We start from the raw sequence: 20,042 nt of genomic DNA on the forward strand, positions 1-20,042 counted from the left end.
TTCCTGACACGAGGATCCCACACCTGGCTCATCTGAGGTGTCCTGAGCGTCTGGTGCATATCAGCCACCTGTGGACCTATGAGCAGGTGCATTTAGGGGAAGTAGTTTCTCAGGGGAGTAGGTGATGACCCTGCAGCTGGGAGGAGTCTCCTTAGCCAGAGCCACTTCACAAGTTCCCTCGTCCTGGCTTTTGTGGATCCTGGAACAGCGATGGGCATGCAGCCATTTATAAACACACTGGTTCAAGTTCCTTTGCAAATGCGTCTAGAGTGGTCATTACTCTGTTAGCCTTTAAAGAACTCCATGCTGTTTTGAAAATGGCTGCACTGAGCTAATATTCTAGCCCCATGTGAGCAGGTCTCTTTCTCCATATCTATGTCATTGGAGGACTGATTCCTTTGACTGTTTGGTAGGAGCTTTTCCCACAGCTGGGCTCAGACTGAGAAGCTGTCCTACTTGGCTGGGGGCTGAATTCCTGATGCAGTTGGTTAGAACCCAGGCTGCCTGTGCTCACTGCAAGAAGGTGGGGTGAGCCTATTCCAGAAAGAAACAGGGAGCTGTGCTCTTGACAGCTTTTGCTTCACTCCTGGAAGGGGGGATCATAGTCCAGGGAAGTGCTTGCACACTAATGTGAAGCCCCTCCTTTCTGAGACATGCACATGCACAGTTGCCACTGCTCCCAGAGCTTGGTGGATTAGGATGGAGTCCATGAGATGGGAAAAATATGGGGACCCTGAGTGCCTGGAGATCCTTCTTCCAGAAAGAACTGGTAAGGCCTGGAGTTATTACTGAAGTAGTGGGGAGAGGGCTCAGGAAGGGCTGCTGGGTGGACTGCATTTGTCCTGTCTACCCTTAGGGACTGGTTAGGGAGGAGCTCAACTGTTCGCAACTACAGTTTGTAGATCATGCTGCAAATCCCTTGTAGGGATAAACTGGGACCCTTGATCTCACTCCCCTTCTGCAATTGTCCCATGTATAAAGCTAATGACCCTCACAGCCATTGAAAATCTCCTCCTTTCTCTCACCCTGATACTTGTGTATATCCACCTCTTTCTTCTATGAGCACCAGACAAATTCTGTTTCCAGCTACAAGTGATTTCGTGTCCCATGTGCTCCATTTGTGACGCCAATCAGTCTTCCTCCACTCTGGGTGCCACTGGATGGGGGTATTCTGTCCCAATTATGTGGCACATGGCTCAAGGCAGGACTAATGCCCACGTGTCCCCCAACTTTGAATGCCCTTTGAATGGTAGAGATTTTCTGAGTGGTCCAATGCATAGGTCTCTTCGTCCATTATAACTTTATTTAAAAGGGACTCAAACAGAAGTAGGTGCTAATTTGGTGTATCCATGTGTGAAGGGAATCCAGGAGCCTCCTATTCTGGTATAATTTTGAAATATAATCCTACTCAATATGTGCTTCTTTGGGATGCTGGAGTGCAATCCAGTACCACACACGTCCTGCACCCAAGCCCTACCAGTGCTCTGCACCTCCAGTTCCCACACCACCCTTCACGTTGGGTTGCCTTGTTCATTCACACCAAATCCTCTGCTGGAGATAGTGGCATTTATCTAGGCCTTTTCAATGCACTTCATAATAAAAATGACATTTACATACATATGGAGTCATCTATGAAATTTCTGCATTGTGATTTTTTTTGGTCCTCAAATTACTGCAATATGATAATTTTATATCATGCATTAGTGCCTGGTAATGATAGCTCCTGCTTTTGCTCTTAGAGTTCAGAATTCCTGGCTAATTTCATATCAATTCAACCTTTCAAAAGAATTTTCAAACTGTTTGCTTTGGTCCTATCTTCAATGAAAAGGAAACCATGGTGAAATTTTAATGCGGTGTTATCATAGATGAACCTGAGGGGAGCTGTCCTCTTTATAATGAGGAGTCCTATCATCTATACCCTGGATATGTAATTCAGTCTGTTATGTGCTGATCTGTATTTGTATTTTTTTCAAATTCTGCAGATGTACTATTTAAGTATGCTTATATGTGAAATGTGACATTTATGTGACAGCTATATAAAACTGACATGGTGTTCTAGTATTTGTCAAACTGTATGCATTATGGCAAACAAAATGTGGCTGATTGCCAGAAATGGTTATTTTCCATAGTTTATTATTTATCTATTACCAAATTGACATCCTCTGTCACCAGGCCCTGGGTCTCGGCTCTGGAGGAGAGTGCTGTGTCCCCATATGGACAGGTACTCTAGGGTCCACATCTGTTTCTGTGGACCTTCATGATAACCCCACATGTTCTTCAACACTGTCTCAATTTGTGTTCAATGTGACTTTATGGTGCAGTCCCTCCTTTCTAAAGACGTTGATTGCTTTGTGATGAAGGGACATTTAGATACCTGCTATTTAAAGGGGCTGTTTACGGCTCTTGCCTGCGTTTCTCTTCTAGTCTCTGTTCTCCTTTCTTAAAAGAGTTTGGTTAAAGGTGAGGTAACTTGTTTTTTTCATCTGTCACTTCTCCTTGTTCTCTTTAATGGAGTCATTTGAGGAATAGAATTTTTGTTTTTATATATACAATTTATAAATTTAAAAATATTTTTATGTAACTTTGAAATGGACTTTTTTCATTCTTTTTTTTCCTGGGGATTGGAACCAGGATGCCCTATTACTGAACACTATCCTCAGTCCTTTTAAAATTTTTATTTAAAAAATTTAATTTTTTCTTAATTTTTTAAAATTACTACTGCCTATTTATTTTTAAATTTAGGCAGGGTTTCACTCAGTTGCTAGGGTAAGCTTCACAATTGTGATCCCCCTGCCTCAGCCTCCAGACCACTGGATATATCAGGTATGCAGCACCAAATACATCCTATCTCAGTTAGTTTCTTTCTTTGTTTCTTTGTTTCTTTCTTTCTTTGTTTCTTTCTTTCTTTCTTTCTTTTTTTCCTCTTTCTTTTTTCTAGATGTTTTTCTGAATCATGATTTTTATGGTTTTTATTATTTTTTTAAATAGATGACAACAGTGGAATGCATTACAATCCTTATTTCACATAGAGCACAATATTTCATATTTCAAATTTTCATGAACTTTGTATTAAGATGTCCATCACATTTCATCATCCTTGCTAATCCCCTGTGCCCTCCCTTTCCCTTCCACCCCTCTGCCTTATTTAGAATTCATCTATTCCTCCTATGCTCCCCCTCCCTAACCCACTATGATTCAGCCTCCTTATATCAGAGAAAACGTTCGGCATTTTTTTGGGGGGAATAGGCTGACTTCACTCAGCATTATCTTCTCCAACTCGATCCATTTACATGCAAGTGCCATGTATTTGTTCTTTTTTAATGATGAGTGATATTCCATTGTGTATATAAGCCACATTTTATTTTATCCAGTCATCCACTGAAGGGCATCTAGGTTGACTCCATAGTTTAGCTATTGTGAATTGTCCTGCTATAAACATTGACCTGGCTGTGTCCCTGTAGTGTGCTCTTTTTGTTTTTTGGTATAGTCTGAGAAGAGAAATAGTTGTGTCAAATGGTGGTTCCATTCCCAGATTTCCAATGAATTTCCATACTGATTTCCAAATTTGCTGCACCAATTTGCAGTCCCACCAGCAGTGTATGAGTGTACCTTTCCCCCACATCCTCGCCAACACCTATTGTGGTTTGTCTTCATAATAGCTGCCCTTCTGACTGGAGTGAGATGGTATCTTAGAGTGGTTTTAATTTGAATTTCTCTGATTACTAGAGATGATGAACATTTTTTTATATAATTGTTGTTTGATTGTATATCCTCTTCTCAGAAGTGTGTTTTCAGGTTCTTGGCCCATTTATTGATTGGATTATTTTTTGGTGTTAAGACGTTTGAGTTCTTTATATACCCTAGATATTAGTGCTCTATCTGATGTATGAGGGGTAAAAAATTGCTCCCAGAAATTAGGCTCTCTATTCTATTTTTTTTTCTTTTGATAAAAATCTTTAGTTTAAAACCATCCCATGTGTCGATTCTTGGTTTTAATTCCTGTGCTATAGGAGTGCTCTTAAGGAAGTTGTAGCCTAATCCCACATGATAGAGATAAGGCCTACTTTATCTTCTATTTGGAGAGTCTCTGGTTTAATTCCTAGATCCTTGATCCATGTTGAGATAACTTTCATGCATCGTGAGAGAGAGGGATACAATTTTATTTTGCTGCATATAGATTTCCAGTTTTCCCAGAACCATTTGTTGAAGATGCTCTCTTTTTTTCAGTGCATATTTTTAGCACCTTTGTCTAATATAAGATAATTGTGGTTTTGTGGGTTGGTCTGTGTGTCCTCTACTCTGGACTATTGGTCTACCAGCCTGTTTTGATGCCAGAACCATGCTGTTTTTGTTACTGTGGCTCTGTACTATAGTTTAAGGTCTGGTATAGCAATGCTAAGGATTATTTTAGCTCTTCTGAGTCTCTTATTTTTCCAGATAAATTTCATGATTGCTTTTCTATTTCTATGAGGAATGCCATTGGGATTTTGATCAGAATTGCACTAAATCTGTAGAGTGCTTTTGGTAGTAGGGCCATTTTGATAATATTAATTCTGCCTATTCAAGATCAAGTTAAATCTTTCCATCTTCTAAGGTCTTTGATTTCTCTTTAGTGTTTCATAGTTTTCATTGTATAGATCCTTTACCTCTTGTTGATTCCCAAGTATCCTTTTTTATTGAGGATTTTGTGAATGGAGTAGTTTTCCTCATTTCTCTCTCAGAGGATTTGTCACTGATATACAGAAATACCTTTGATTTATGGGTGTTGATTTTATATCCAGCTACTTTGCTGAATTCTAGTTCTAGAAGTTTTCTAGTGGAGTTTTTGAGTCTTCTAGGTACAGAATCATATCATCAGCAAATACTGGTAGGTTAGGTTCATCTTTTCCTATACTTATTTTTTAATTTCTTTCATCTGTCTAATTGCTCTGGCCAGTGTTTCAAGAACTATATTGAACAGAAGGGGTGAGAGAGGGAATCCCTGTCTTGTTTCTGATGTTAGAGGGAATGCCTTCAGTTTTTCTCCATTTAGAATGATGTTGGCCTGAGGCGTGGCATAAATAGCCTTTAAAATGTTGACATAAGTTTCTGTTATCCCTAGTTTTTCTTGTGTTTTGAACATGAAGGGGTGCTGTATTCTGTCAAATGCTTTTCTGAATTTGTTGAGATGATCATAGGGTTCTTATCTTTAAATCTACTGATGTGATGAATTACATTTTTTGATATCTGTATGTTGAACTAACCTTGCATCCCTGGGATGAATCCCACTTGATCATGATGAACCATCTTTTTGATATGTTTTTATATTTGATTTGCCAGAATTATACTCAGAATTTTTGCTTCTGCTTTTTAGAGGTATTGGTCTGAAGTACACTTTTTTTTCTGTGTTTGTCTGATTTTAGAATGAAGGAGATATTGGCCTTATAGAGTGAGTTTGGAAGTGCTCCCTCTTTTTATATTTCATAAAATAATTTGAGGAGTGTTGGTGTTAGTTCTTCTTTGAAGTCTTGTATCCATTGAGTCCTGGGCTTTATTTTATTTATGTTTTTGGTTGGTAGGCTTTTGATGGTGTCTTCTATTTCATTGCTTGAAAATGATCTGTTTAACTTATTCAGTTTGGGTAAGTCACATGATTCTAGAGATTTGTTGATGACTTCAATATATTGTGTTTTATTGCAGTACAAATTTTCAAAATAATTTCTAGTTATCTTCTGTATTTCTCTAATGTTCATGGTGATATTTCCTTTTTCATCATTGATTTTTAGTAATTGGAGTATTTCTCTCCTTCTCTACGGTAGCATGAATAAGGTTTTATCAAATGTATTTGTTTTTCAAAAAGCCAACTTTTCATTTTGAAAAATTTAAAAAAAATTTAAAATATATGGCAGCACAATATATTACAATTCTTATTACACATATACAGCACAATTTTTCATATCTCTGTATATAAAGTAGGTTGATATCAATTCATGTGTTCATACGTGTACTTTGGATAAGGATGTCTATTATATTCCACCATCCTTGCTAATCCCTTTCCCTATTTCTCCCAACACACTGCCCTATCTAGAATTCATCTCTTCCTCCCATGCTCCCCCTCCCTACCCCACTATGAGTCAGCCTCCTTATATCAGAGAAAACATTCAGCATTTGTTATTTTGGCTTTGGCTAACTTAGCATTATCTTCCCCAATGTTACCCATTTACCTGCAAATGCCATGATTTTATTTTCTTTTATTGCTGAGTAATATTCCATTGTGTACAACTGCCATGTCTTCTTTATCCATTCATCAACTGAAGGACATCTATGTTGGCTCCACAGTTTAATTCTTGTGAATTGTGCTGCTAAAAACATTGTGACTGTGTCCCTCTAGTATGCTGTTTTTAAGTCTTTTAGGTATAGACCAAGAAGTGGGATAGCTGGGTCAAATGGTGGTACCATTACCCGTCACTTTGTCAATTTTTATTTGCTTCTTTTCTTCTAATTTCATTGATCTCACCTCTGATTTTAATTATTTTCTGTTCTTTACTGTTTTAGGTGTTGATTAATTATTTTTCCAATGGCTTTGAAATATACTTTTAGGTCATTTATTTGACTTTTTCTTTTTTTAAGGAATGAACTCCATGCAATAAACTTTCCTCTTAGTAATGCCTTCATAGTGTCCCAGAGATTTTGATATATTGTATCTGTGTCCTCATTCACCTCTAAGAATTTTAAAATCTCCTGTTTGATGTTTTCTGCAACCCATTGTTCATTCACTAGCATATTATTTAGTCTCCAGATGTTGGAGTAGCTTCTATTTTTATTATTGATTTCTAATTTCATTCCATTATGATCTGATAGAATGCAGGGTAGTTTCTTTACTTTTCTGTATTTCTTAGAGTTGCTTTTTGAATGAGATATGGTCTATTTTAGAGAAGGATCCATTTGCTACTGAGCAGAAAGTCTCTTCACCTGTTGAAGGATGATATATTCTATGTATGTCAGTTAAATCTAAGTTGTTGATTGTATTATTGAGTTCTATAGTTTCTGTCTGGATATTGTTTGGAAGATCAATCCAGTGGTAAAAGAGGTGTGTTAAAGTCACCCAGAATTATTGTCTTGTGGTCTACTTGGCCCTTAAACTTGAGAAGCGTCTGTTTGGACATAGATGCTCCATTGTTTTGGGGTGTGTATATTTATAAGTGTTCTTTCTTGTTGGTGTATGGTTCCTTTAAGCAGAATGTAGTGTCCTTCTTTATCCCTTTTGATTAACTTTCAGTTGAAGTCCACATTATCTGATATAAAAATGGAAACCCCTGCTTGCCTCCACAGTCCACGTGAGTGGTATGTGTTTTAATATTTATTTTTTGTATATGAACACAATACTTTTATTATTTAGTTTTATGTGTTGCTGAGGATCAAATACAGGGCCTCACATGTGTTAGGCGAGTGCTCTACCACTGAGCCCCAGTCCCAGTCCCAGCCTGAGTGATATATTTTTTTGCCAACCTGTCACCTTCAGTCTGTAGGTGTCTTTTCCTATGAGATGAGTCTCTTAGAGGCAGCATATTGTTGGTCTTTTTATCCAATCTGCCTGTCTTTTGATTGCTGAGTTGGAACTAATCTTTCAGGGTTATTATTGAGACAAGATTTGTATTCCCAGTTATTTTTGTGTATTTTTGGTATTTAACTAAGTCAGTTTTTTTTTGATAGCTTTTTCCTTTAGAGTGATACTACCCTTTTCTGATTTTTTATTGTTGTTCATTTCCTCCTCATGGAATATTTTGCCAAGGCTGTTCTGTAGTGCAAGTTTCTCATTGTAAATTTTTTAAATTTTGTGTATGATGGAAGGTTTTTATTTTCTCATAAAATAACATCTGAATCAAAATCTAAATGCTAATCAAAATTTAATTTTGCTGGGCATGCTTCTTGATTGGCATCCATTTCTTTCAGAGCTTGGTTTATATTGCTGAAGGATCTTGTAGATTTCAGCATCTCAGTTCAGAAATCAGACATCCTGATTGGTTTTCCCCATATGTAATTTGATTTCTTTCTCTTGTGGCTTTTGAAATGCTCTGCTTCTCCTGTATTTTAGGTGTTTTCATTATGATGTGTGTTGGTGTAGACCTGTAGTGATCTTGTTCATTTGGTGTCCTATATTATCCTTGTATTTGATTTCCCAATTCAATCTACATGTTTGGAAATTTTTCTGGTATTATTTCATTGAATAGATTGTCCATTTCTGTAGTTTAGACCTTTATGCCTTCATCTATACCAATAGTTGGTAACTTTGGTCTTTTCATATTATCTCACAATTCTTGAATCTTCTGCTCATGGTTTTTTACCGTCTTCACTGGGGTCAACTTTATTTTTTCAAGATTATATATTTTGCCTTTATGTCAGAGGTTCTGTCTTCCAAGTGATCTATTCTGTTAGAGATGCTTCCTATTGAGTTCTTAATTTGGTTTACTGTTTCCTTCATTTCAAGGATCTCTGTTTTTTTTTTTTTAATCTCTATGTCCTTATTGAAGGAATCTTTTGCTTTCTGTATTTGCTTAAGTAAGTATTTATGAAAATAATCTTTTTCTGCCTGTATTTTCTCTCATATCATCCTTAGATTCACAGAAAATTATGTACCTTCTCCCATTTATCCTGCTATTCTGACCATGGATTCTAATAATGTAGCATCTTTGTTTGGGGTACATTCTTTCTTGGTTTCTCATGTTGTTCATGCATCTTCCCTTCCAGCTCTGTTTTTAAGATATATAGCCATGTAGGCTTATCGTTTCCCCAATGGGTTTCAATACCATTCTTTTTTAAAAATTTATTTTTTTAAATACTCGAAAACAGTGTAATGCATTACTATTCTTATCACACACATAGAGCTCAATTTTTTATATCCCTGTACAAAAGTATATTCATGCTAATTTATACCATTATATATGTACTCATTTCTTTCTGCAATACAAATCTTAATACCCTTATATATATCAAAATTTTTCATATATCTGGTTTTATATAAGGTATGTTGGCACCAATTTGGGTCTTCATACATGTACTTTGGATAATGGTGTCATCACATTCTACAATCACTGCTAATCCTCTGCCTCTTCCCCTCCCCTCCAACCTCTCTGCCCTATGTAGAATTCATCTATTCCTCCTAAGCTCCTTCTCCCTACCCCACTATAGTAAGCCTCCTTATATCAGAGAAACCATTCAACATTTATTTTTTGGGTTTGCCTCACTTCACTTCTCCATTTACTTGCAATTGCCATGATTTTATTATTGCTGAGTAAACTTGCATTGTGTATATATGCCCCATATTTTTATCCATTCATCCACTGAAGGGCTGGGTTGGCACCACAATTTTCTATTCTGCATTGTGCTGCTATGAACATTGACATGGCTATGACCCTATAGTATGCTGTTTTCAAGTCCTTTGAGAATAGTGCGAGAAGAGGAATAGCTGGGTAAACTGGTGTTTTTATTCCCAGATTTCCAAGGAATCTCTATACAGTTTTTTATGTTGTTTGCACCAATTTGCAGTCCCACCAGCAGTGTATGAGTGTGCCGTTTTCCCCACTTCCTTGCCAACACTTGTTGTTTTTTTTTATGATAGCTGCCATTTTGACCTGAGTGAGATAATATCTTAGAGTGGTTTTGATTTGCATTTCTCTAATTGCAAGAGATGATGAACTTTTTAAAAAATATTTGTTGCTTGATTCTACATCCTTTTCTGAGAAGTGTCTGTTTAGGTGTTTGGCCAATTTTTTGGTTGGATTATTGGGGTTTTTTGGTGCTTAGCATTTTGAGTTCTTTATATACTAGATATTAGTTCTCTATCTGGTGTGTGAGGGTTAAAAATTTACTCCCAGGATGTAGGCTCTCTGTTCACCTCAGATTTTTTTCTGAGAAGAAACTTTTTAATTTGAATCCATCCCATTTGTTGATTCTTGGTTTCAATTCTTGTGCTATAGGCATTTTATTAAGGAAGTTGGGGGCGGCCTTGCACCATGTGATGAAGATTATGGCCTACTTTTTCGTCTATTAAATGCAGAGTCTCTGGTTTAAATTGTAGGTCCTTGATTCCCTTTGAGTTGAGTTTTGTGCATTGTGAGAGATAGGGTTTTAATTTCAGTTTTTTGAAAATGGATTTCCAGTTTTCGCAGCACCATTTGTTGAAGAGGCTCTTTTCTCCAATGCATGTTCTTGGCACCTTTGTCTAATATAAGATAATTGTAATTTTGTGATTTAGTCTATGTGTCCTCTATTCTGTACCATTTGTCTACTGGCCTGTTTCAGTGCCAATACCATGCTGTTTTTGTTACTATTGCTCTATAGTATAGTTTAAGTTCTGGTATAGTCATACCACCTGCTTTTCTCTTCCTGCTTATAATTGCTTTAGCTATTCTGGGCTTCTTATTTTTCCAGATGATTTTCATGATTGCTTTTTCTATTTCTATGAGAAATGTCATTGGGATTTTGTTCATAATTGCATTCAATCCGTATAGTGCTTTTGGTTGTATGGTCGTTTTGATAATATTTATTCTGCCTATGCAAGAGTAAGGTAGATCTTTCCATCTTCTAAGGTCTTCTTTGATATCTTTCTTAAGGGTTCTGTAGGTTTCCTTGTATATATCTTTCACCTCTTTCTTAAGTTGATTCCCAAGTATCTAATGTTTTCTTTTTTTAAAGTTACTGTAAATGGGGTAGGTTTTCTTATTTCTTCCTTGAGGCTTTGTCACTGATATACAGAAATGCCTTTTTTAAATGTGTGTTAATTTTATATCCTGCTGCTTTGCTGAATTCATTTTTAGTTCTAGACGTTTCTGGTGGTGCTTTTGTGGTCTTTTAGGTATAGAATCGTATTGTCAGCAAATAGTGCTAATTTAAGTTATTTTCCTGTAGTTATTCCTTTAACTTGTTTTATCTGTCTAATTGCTCTGGCCAGTGTTTCAAGAAATATGTTGAATAGAAATGGTGAGAGAGAGCACCTCTGTCTTGTTCCAGTTTTTAGAGGGAATGCCTTTAGTTTTTCTCCCTTTAGAATGATGTTGGCCTTAGGCTTAATGTAGAGAGCCAGTATGATGTTGAGGTATTTTCCTGTTATCTCAAGTTTTTCTAATTTTATGAACATGAAAGGGTGCTGTATTTTGTCAAATGGCTTTTCTGTGTCTCTTGAGATGATCATATGATTCTTATTTTTAAGTCTATTGATGTGATGAATTACCTTTATTGATTTCTATATATTGAACCAACCCTATATTCCTGGACAAACCCCACTTGATCTTAGTGCACGCCCTTTTTAACATGTTTTTATGTTTAATTTGGCAGAATTTTATTCAGAATTTTTGCATCTATGTTCATTCGAGATATTGGCCTGAAGTTTTCTTTCTTTCATTTGTCTCTGCCTGGTTTGGGGATCAGGGTGATATTGGCCTCATTGAATGAGGTTGGAAGTGCTGCCTCTTTCTGTATTTTCTGAAATAAATTGAAGAATATTGGTATTTTGAATTTCTTCTTTAAAGGTCTTGTTTAACTCGGCATTGTATCCTTCTGGGCCTGGGCTTTTCTTAATGGATAAGCTTCTGATGGCTCCTGTATTTCATCATTTAATATTGGTCTGTTTAAATTGTGTATGTCTTCCTGGTTCAATCTGGGCACATCAAATGACTTAAGAAATTTGTTGATGCCTTCAATGTCTTCTATTTTATTGTGGTATACATTTTCAAGATAATTTCTAAATATCCTCTTTATTTCTGAGGTGTCTGTTGGGATACTGCCTTTTTCATTATGTATGCTGGTAATTTGAATTTTCTCTCTCCTTCTCTTCATTATCCTAGCTAGGGGTCTGTCAGAGAACCAACTTTTTGTCAAGGTTTAATTGTTTCTTTTAATTCAACTTCAGTTCTAATTTTAAGTATTTCTTGCCTTCTACTGCTTGTGCTGTTGATTTCTTCTTCTATGGCTTTGAGATGAAGTGTGAGATTAATGATTGCCTTTTTCTTCTTTTAAGGAATGAACTCCATGCAACGAAGTTTCCTCCTAGTACTGTTTTCATGGTGTCCAAGAGATTTTGATATGTTGTGTCTATGTTCTTGTTTACCTCTAAGAATTTTTTAATCTCCTACTTAAAGTCTTCTGTGACCCATTGTTCATTCTACTGTACCAAATTGATTCATTCGTTGAACTGCTTATAGAACTTGAAATATTTCAAGTTTGTCTTTTCACGAGGTGGAAGTGTCACTTTACCTGTCTCCAAACATTAATATTTTATGAATATTTTACACATTGGGAATGTTTCATGGATGATACTTGAAACTAATTGTTTTGGGGATCTCAATCTTTCTCATGAATAGAAAGCAGAGAGAATAGGAACAAGACTGTTTTCAAAAGCTATTTAACCAGTCTTTTTTCTCCCTTGTACACAATCACCTTATGAGAATATCTTTGAGAAGTCTGATTTGCATCTGGAATGTCTGCCAAATTTCACATTCACTGATGGCAGAAAAGTTAGGAGTTGGGCTTTTATTCAGTGCTTCGGTTATGGTATATGTCCTTCACATCACTCTGATATGGTATATATATACTGTATTTGGACTAATGTATTTTCCTCTGAATTAGATAATGGAAAGTATCTTATTACATAATTAAAGTCTCTCTCCTACATGACAGTCAGTTCTACAAACTCTTAATTCAAATTAAAAACTGATTAGTGGTTTGGTCCTTGTTCTATTTATCTAACAATTTTTATTTCAGGAGCCATTGACATTCGGGGATGTCACTATTGATTTCTCTAAGGAGGAATGGGAATGCCTGGATCCTGCCCAGCAGAATTTATATAGAGAAGTGATGTTGGAGAACTACAGCAACCTAGTCTTTTTGGGTGAGCATAACTTTCCTTCAAAATTCCTAATTATCATTATTTAATTTTCTTCCCTTGAAGTAGATCTTTTGGGAACTTCTCCACAAGAATGTGTTGCAGATTTATGCTTTCAATAAAGAAGATGGGGTAGTTCTTGGTGCTGACAAGAAAATGTTAATGATTTTTATTTTCACCATTAATGTTTTCTTTTGGTGGCAAGATATATATCTTTCACTTGAAATATGGTTGACTTAGAGGAATGCAGTGGTGTCAAATCCTGTGGCCCGCATATAGCAGAGGACATAGTTGAGGTAGGGGAGGAAGCCTACAATCAAAAATATTCATTGAGACATTATCCAGCAGAAAATATTTTTGAGAAGCTTTGAATTCTTTCTCTTGTTATTGGAAAAACCTGTTCTGTGTTTTGTGCTTTGAAATTATGTAGTATCCTGCTTTTTCTCCATACATTCAAATTAACAACAAAACATTCCCCTTGCCTTGTGCGTGTCAATATTATCTGACAGCTCTTCCATAATTTTAAAAATATTTTTAGTTGTTAAGGAATTTCCTATTTATCCATATATGGTGCTGAGAATTGAACCCAGGGTCTCACACATGCTAGGCAAGCTCTCTAACACTACTCTACAACTCCAGCCCTTCTTTCATTATTTGCAGGAAAGTTTTGCACATTTCTGGAGACCTCTAGGTCCACCGATTGTAATACATTACTATCATAAGTCAGTTTCTCTAATCTTATTTGTACATTTTTTCACTAAAATTTCCTTATCAGTGTTTTTTCTGATGTGTGTAATGGATTTTCTGTGAAATTATCTGCCATGGAATTAATGTCAAGTTAAACAAAGACTGCTGTTTCGAGAGATGGTGTAAGTTTTTTTGAGTTAGCGGATTTGTATAATAATACATTGGTAGATATTTACAAATTGCTTGTTTTTTTTCTGTTATTTAATTGTATACAGTAGGTTCCCTGTTGAGGATTGGGTTTCCTCATATTAGTTAATTGCTTCACAAACTAAGATGTGTATGATTCATGTTTTTATTGCCAATCATATTATATGTGATTTTGCTTGTATAAATATTAAGCCTCTTTTGTCCATGACTTTTGTATTTTATCTTGATTGGCTTATGATTCTGCCCGTGTATGTAGAAATTGAAGTTTTCTATGCATATATGTAATGGGGATTAATGGCAGTGATACTCTCATGCTGAACTACACCCCAAGCTCCTTTTACCTCATATTTGGAGAGAGGTTCTCACTAAGTTATTGAGGATGTCTTGAATTTGCAATTCACTTGCCTCAGACTTCCTAGTAGCTGAGATTACATGCATGCTCATCATTTGTATATGGATGTGCTTGTTCTTATTTATAGGATAAAGACCACATTATTTGAAATGTAGCTTTGAGAAATGTTGCAATTCTCTTTATCTTTTAATTTTCATTGTAACGAAAACCACAAAATAAAACTGTCTCCAACATTTTAAATATACATTTCAGTAAAATTAATTTAAATTTTTATTAATAGATCTCTACAAAGTTTACATCTCAACAAAAAAAATAAAAATAAAGAATGCCTAGAAAGCAAGGGCTCATTTCTGTCATCTCATCACAATACTATTTTCTTTTGTTCAGAAAGCTGCTTCTTTAGTTTACAGATGTTTTCACGTTCTAGAATTCTGCAGTATGCTCTCTGTGACATATCAGTTAACCTAGTGTACATACATTTTGTAAAATTTATAATTAGAATAAATTCTTTGACTTCAAAGTTCTTTAGTTTCTATATTCCAATATTGCTCATCATTCTTCTCAAGGGATATTTGGTTTGTGTCCCCCATGATGGCTCTGTTGAATAAAATTATAACAACACTGGTGTGCAATGTTTTTAATTTGCTATTGATGTGAGTGCTTATTGCAACACTCACTAAGAACTCCGTTTACCTGACTCCATGTTTCCATTTACAATTGAATGCTGTAACTTTTAGTATTATTTTAGCAGGGAAATAGTCTTATTTGTATTTTGGGGGATATTTATACAATTTAAAGGATAGATTTCTCTGCAAAATTTTTTTTAACAATAGGAGGTTGACGAATACTACATGGAGCCTCTAGTTAACTTTAAGTCGTATAAACATCTTTAAATTTAATCTTTCAATTTTGAACAACAGCATGATGAAGAGTGTTCAATCAACTGACACATATTTAGGAATTTTTGAAAATCCCTACCACTTTTGACTTCAAATATTTATTCCATGTTGGTCACAAAATAACTATCACTTAAATATTTATTAACCTTTGTTTTAATATATAAAATTGATCTAGCCAGCATAATATCCCACTTGTGATTAAGAACAGGGATTCTATAAATCTATAGTAGTTTCAAAATATTTTCAAAGTCTTATGCTTTGTGATTACCATTTTGCTTCACTGTATTTCCCTTTTCAGTTAATGGGGATTTATGTCTCTTAGTATGTCAGTGATTCTTTGTTTTCATTCAACCCTCTCGGTGTTTTCTTTGTGTTTTGGGGAAGTATGAAGTACATAGTGAATGTATTTACTCTTAATTCAGAACCTAGGGATAGGGTCCTTTTCTCTATTTGCCTCTTTTTAAAGTTATTTCTAATTTAAAATGCCTTCTATGTCCTATAACTGTCTTAAACTATGTTTTGTGTACTATAATTTAGACAGCCCAGGTTTTGTTCAATCACTTTTGTATGTGTCATTATTATATCCCTTTGCTTTCATTATGTGTGTGTTCTTAGATTTAGAGTATCCTGTAGACTATGTACAATTGCAATATTTAGAGTTAATTCAGATATCCAAGTTTTATTTTGATCAGAATTTGGTAATCTGCATTTGCCAACAAAAAAACTCTAACAATGAAGAATCTCCTACTCATACTTTTTATGAGTATCAACTTGACTTCACTTTATTAAAAAACTGAATATATTTATGTGTCTTTTTAAAATCATATTTTTGTTACAGGTATATATGCCTATTAACAGTATTGTTGGTATGCTTTTTTCTTTCAAATTCTATTGCAAAATTACATGTTTGGAGACCTGTCATTACAATAAAATAGAATTATTTTTGCCAAGAAATGTTTAAAATTTTATATGACTTATGATGGTGTGCACTTACATTTTATTATGAAGGATAACCTTTAGTACATTTTGGAGAACAGCTCCAGTGTTGATGAATCGTGTGTATATTTTTATATGTTTAAAGTCTTCATTTTCCTTCTCTTTTGAAAGGTAGTATCTGTGAATATAATGTCTTGGTTGATAATTTTATTCTTTCATCCCTTGAATATAGATAGACTTGAATTCCTTCCTGTGTTGTGAAGATTCGACTAAGGATTTCACAATTATATGGTTACACATTTCTAGGTGACCCATCATTTTCTCTTGGATTCTCTCAGTATCCTGAGTTTTTAAACTTGGATTAAAACCTACTTTGAGTCTTTACAACTAGGAGAAAACTGAGCTGCTTGGATGTTTCATATTTTCTATTTTCTGAGATGTGTTTATTAGTACTGGAAAGAGAAATAAAGGGCGATTTAGCACTTTGCATTTTTTACTTTGGCCTTCAAATTTTGATGCTCTAGCTCAACCTCCTATGTTGCTATGAACAACCACCCCTGACTCATTCAGACGTTTACTAAAGAAAGTCTTTCAACATACATTTTTTGATTATTTCTATTAACAATTCTTGACAAATTTTTATTCTATTTTTTGTGTGTTGGTTTAGTTCAGTAAACTTCTTTTAAGTGATAATTGACTATTCCCTTTGAGTGATTCATAACTTTGCTTACAGTCGATTTAGCCATGTTTTTTTGTTTCTGTTGGTAAGCAGGAACCCCTTTTTGAACAGTCCCCAAATATTCACATATTTTGTTTTTATATTTTAATGAAACAGAAGAAAGTTGGTAGATTTTTAAAATATATTCTAAAGGAGGAAAGTCTTTGTGTAACACAATGTATTTTTCTCTACTATATTACTCTCCATAATAATGTACTCATCTTGGATACTGTGAACACAAAGATGATTAGGAAAATCTTCAAAATAATTTTCTGTGTGTATTTTTATTTGATTTATATATTTTTACAGAACTGATGGACATGGATTTAATAATCCACTCTCCTGCTGATGGTATTTTTTGCTGTAATTTCTTAGGTTTGCAAAATATACTCAGCCCAGTACAGAAAGTAAACATGTTTGTTATTTTTAATTATTATAGCCATGACTTCTCATCATCCTCGACAAATTTTACCAGAGCAGGGAATAAAAGAGAGAGAGGGAAGATATGGAAAGTGTGACTTTGACTATATACAACCAAGAAAACAATGGGAAAATATAGGTGAGAGTAAAGTTCAAAAATTGTATTATAATAGACAAAATCAATCAGTATTCCCTATTTATGATAAAAATTTTATGGTCAAAAGACACCAGAGATAATTAATATCTGAAACAAAAATTCAATGTATTCCAATTATTTTGAGGAGATTTATATGTCTTTAAGAATAAATCCACAGCCATTTTTGAACTGAAAGGCAATGTGGAAAATTTGAAATCTAGTCCATGCATCAGTTTTCAACTTGGCCAATTATAAAAGTAACACTGATTTAAAATTCCACTCAAACATTTGCACAGAAAAGTTGTTTCTAAAAGTGATCCTTTTGGGAGTTTCTTTATAAAATGTACATTTTTCTGAAACAAAAGTTGAATTTCTCCTTGTGCCCAAATGGATAATATTAAGAATTTTAGAAATGTTGCTACTTCCCCACTATTGCTCAATGACTATTCTGATACATATTTGTGGAAAGTGCACTATATAGATAATGTTATTAGTAACACAAAAAGCCATGTCTCTACCCTGAGTAATGACCAATATATTTATATTGGTGATAAAAATTATGAATATAGAGAAATCCTAGTCCTTGTCTAAAGGAAATTTACCAAGATGAAAAATGTAGGAAAGTCTTGCTTTAGTGATCAAAAACTATTATTCATTAAATTATTCATAGCCAAGACAAAACTTGCAAGTGTAAGATATGTGAAAGGGCTCTTAACCACAGTGCAGAGCTTACTTAATACAAGAAAATTTATAGAGAAAGTGAGCCATATAAGTATAGAAGATATTGAGCAGGAAAATTCTTTGATATATTTTTTAAACACAGCAGATAGTATGACAGTGATAAATTCTACAAATTTAAAGAATGTGAAAAAACTTTTAGTGAAAAGTTACAACTTTTTAAGTATCAGAGGATTTAGACTGAAGGAGAGACCTGTAAATGTAAAAAGTGTGGGAAAGCCTTAAAAAGTTTTTCAACCCTTACTAAACACCAAAAAATTTATTCTGCAGAAAAAACCTACCAATGTGAAGAATGCAATGCACTCAAGAACTTTACTCAACATCACAGTGTTCATACAGAAGATATGCCATGCAAATGCAAAGAATGTGACAAAACTTCTAATAAAAGCTCAAATCTTATTTGTCATCAGTGGACAAACCCTGCAATGATGCCCCACATATGTAAACTATTTTGCCAAGGTTTAAGTCAAAATCCAAGCCTTAAAAATTACCAGAGAATTCATACTGGAGAGAAGCCCTACAAATGTGAAGTGTGTGGCATGAGTTTTAATAGAAACTCAAATCTTGATCGCCACAACAGGATTCATACTGAAGAGAAACCCTACAAATGTAATGTGTGTGGCAAGAGTTTTAGTGAAAAATCATCACTTACTCAGCACCAGCGAATCCACACTGGAGAGAAGCCCTACAAATGTAAAGAGTGTGGCAAAACTTTTAATAGGATCTCACAGCATAATTGTCACAAAAGGATTCATACTGGAGACAAGCCCTACAAATGTAAAGTGTGTGGCAAGAGTTTTAGTGAAAAATCATCACTTACTAAGCACCAGCGAATCCACACTGGAGAGAAGCCCTACAAATGTAAAGAATGTGGCAAAGCTTTTAATACCATCTCACAGTTTAATTGTCACAAAAGGATTCATACTGGAGAGAAGCCCTACAAATGTAAAGTGTGTGGCATGAGCTTTAATAGAAACTCAAATCTTTATCGCCACAACAGGATTCATACTGGAGAGAAGCCCTACAAATGTAAAGTGTGTGGCAAGAGTTTTAGTGAAAAGTCATCACTTACTAAGCACCAGCGAATCCACACTGGAGAGAAGCCCTACAAATGTAAAGAATGTGACAAAAGTTTTAATCAAAAAATAGATCTTATTCGGCACCTGAGAATGCACACTGGAGAGAAGCCCTACATGTGTACAGTGTGTGGCAAAATTTTTCGTCACAAATCATCACTTACTCAGCACCAGCGAATCCACACTGGAGAGAAGCCCTACAAATGTAAAGAATGTGGCAAAGCTTTTAATACCATCTCACAGCTTAATTGTCACAAAAGGATTCATACTGGAGAGAAGCCCTACAAATGTAAAGAATGTGGCAAAACTTTTAGGGAAAGATATCCACTTACTCAGCACCAGAGATTCCACACTGGAGATAAGCCCTACAAATGTAAAGAATGTGTAAAAGCTTTTAATAGCATCTCACATCTTGATCGTCACAAAAGGATTCATACTGGAGAGAAGCCCTACAAATGTAAATTGTGTGGCAAGAGTTTCAATCAAAAATCATCATTTACTCAGCACCAGCAAATCCACACTGGAGAGAAGCCCTACAAATGTAGAGAATGTGGCAAAGATTTTAATCAACAACCATCACTTACTCGACATCAGAGAACCCATATTAGAGAGAAGTCCTATAAATGTGAAGAATGGCAAAGCTTTTAATATTGAAGATCACATCTTACTAAACATTATAGATTTTATACTGGAGAGAAGTTTTACAATGAAAACATTGCATCAATGTCTTTAAGGATGAATCAACCCTATTTCACAGTAGTTCAACACTATTTCACACCAGAGATATGATAGCACAGAAATCATATAAATATAAAATAGGTGACACAGTCTCCAATAGTTGTTCACACCCTACTCAGAACCTCAGAATTCATATGAGTGAGAAGATGTACAGAAAAATTTTTGCAAAGCTTTTGGCCATTGATCCATCATTTTTAAAACACTGGAGGATTTATACCATATGGAAACCCAAAGAATGTGTCCAAGACTGTATTCCAATTTTTGACATTTTTTTAA

The sequence above is a fragment of the Ictidomys tridecemlineatus genome, chromosome 16, assembly GCF_052094955.1.
Source record: "Ictidomys tridecemlineatus isolate mIctTri1 chromosome 16, mIctTri1.hap1, whole genome shotgun sequence".
NCBI classification, from domain to species: Eukaryota; Metazoa; Chordata; class Mammalia; order Rodentia; family Sciuridae; genus Ictidomys; species Ictidomys tridecemlineatus.